The 1,955-nt window shown below is 33.0% G+C and overlaps 1 non-coding gene across 1 annotated transcript; it reads left to right on the top strand.

Annotated features, from left to right (window-relative positions):
- Positions 1–1,222: 1,222 nt before the first annotated feature.
- LOC132287606 (small nucleolar RNA snoR118) lies at positions 1,223–1,310 on the top strand. The gene has a single exon (XR_009473100.1). It is a non-coding gene; the product is annotated as a small nucleolar RNA snoR118 (small nucleolar RNA).
- The last annotated feature ends 645 nt before the right edge of the window (positions 1,311–1,955 follow it).

The raw sequence follows: 1,955 nt of genomic DNA, 5'->3' as shown, positions 1-1,955 counted from the left end.
CTTGCGAACGGTGAACCCGAATTGGAATAGCGAGCGATGGAAACTGATACGGGTTTTGATTTTTTGAACAATTTGATATGGGTTTTGATCGATATGGGTTTTAATTTTTTGAACAATCTGAAATGATGCCGATATGGGTTTTAAAGTTTTGATTCTTGCAGACAAATATATAAACTGAAATATATGGGTTTTGAACTTCTGATTCTTGTAGTAGTTTGCAATTGCGGAGAGAGAGAGAGAGACAGAAGTTTGGCGTTGAGAACTAGAATAGAGAGATGGAGTTGAGAACGAGAATAGAGGCTGAAATGATTTACCCTAGAGACATTAGAGGTTGATTTTTTTTTTTCTTTTCTTGTGGGCCTAGAGACAATAGATATATATATATATATATATATATATATATATATATATATATATAAGGGTATAATGGTCAATTTATTAAAATAATTCCATTTCTTTTTCTTTCCCCTCCTTTTCCCAAACGTGATTATTGTCCTTCCCTTTCTTTTCCTTCATTAATCAACCAAACACAATACTAAATTAAAATTATCCTTCCATTTCTTTCCCTTTCCCTCATAAATAAAGTTATCATTCCCCTTTAAACCCATATTTCCCTCATAACTAAAGTTATCATTTCCCTTCAAATCCACCCCACCAAACATAGCCTTGAAGTATTTTTAAGTTATAAAACTTCATGCACCAAGCCCGGGGTAAAGGACACTTAAGACATTCTACTGAACGGAAAAAAATGTTCTAGGCCATTCAGTTCAGATCTCCATAAACCCTAGCATTGCACTTTGTTGACGACTCTGCAATCGAACACAGTACGTCCTCCCACTCGCCATTTTATTTCATACAATTTATTCTCTCTATATCTATTGTATATTTACATGAGTTTTTATGTCTATCAGTTTATGTATGTTTATATATGTGAGTGTGTGGAAAATTTTAAGCATGCTCTCTCCATTGATTGCCCGATGATGGAAAATCTCAACATTTTAATGGTTTCTGTCCATCAATAGCCTTTATTTATTTATTTATTTTCATGGTGGTGTGTAAAGGCTTTTGATGAATGCCATTAGCTTCAAAGCTGTGAGATCTGAGGGCTCTTTCACCAGCTATTTCAATTTTAGATTGTTCGCATATATCTAGACAAGCCCAAAAATGGAATTAAATAGTCTATTATTTGAATAGATTATGTGCTATATTATTCATATGTAGTGTGAATGATGATATACGCACTGGGCTCTGACCAGTTTGTTTTATGCAGTTATTGATGCAAATGCAGCCTAGAAAGCTGTATCTGACCCTTTTAAAACTATAATAATTCTTTCTAATTCAAGTGTTGATGTGAATTGTTGTGAAGTGTTGATTTTGCAACTTTCAAATGTTCCAATTGTGAGTTATGGCACCATTTTTAGGAAAAATATTACAGAAGACAAATAAATCATGTAAAGGTGGATGGAAGACTTTAAGTGTTTTTTCTAGAGACATGCATGCATTTGAAATGCATTGGTGTTAGGAATTTTCGGTTTTCTTTCATTTGTCATTTGACGGTTTTACTTGTCCTGAAAGTTTAGCATCAGGTTTGAATTGAGCAAATTTTCTCTCATATCCTCTAAATTACAAGTTGTAAAATTCTTTAAAGTATTAATGTTTATTAGACCCTTTTTGGCCTCATAGAAGTGTAGTAGTATTCAGCGGGGGATGTATTTCATATTCGCTTTTGTATGTGTGATTTAGGATAGTTTTTTGTCTAGTAATTGTTAGTCTTGAATATTTTGTTCTTTTTTGCCTTTTGCTTGTCTGCAAATTCTTGCACATTTCTTCATTGTGTTTGAAGATTCTTGTTTCATTTTCATGTTCCAATTAGTTCAATATTTAGTACAACATACAAGTTTACTGGGCATTTCTCCTTGTATGAAGGTGCGCACAATGCATTTACATAAAGCTAG

This window comes from Cornus florida, unplaced genomic scaffold (assembly GCF_030987335.1).
Source record: "Cornus florida cultivar Cherokee Brave unplaced genomic scaffold, ASM3098733v1 CherokeeBrave_3.0.0_Hap2_Chr11, whole genome shotgun sequence".
NCBI classification, from domain to species: Eukaryota; Viridiplantae; Streptophyta; class Magnoliopsida; order Cornales; family Cornaceae; genus Cornus; species Cornus florida.
Note: the sequence above shows the minus strand (reverse complement) of the source record. Positions and strands in the feature narration are given on the sequence as shown.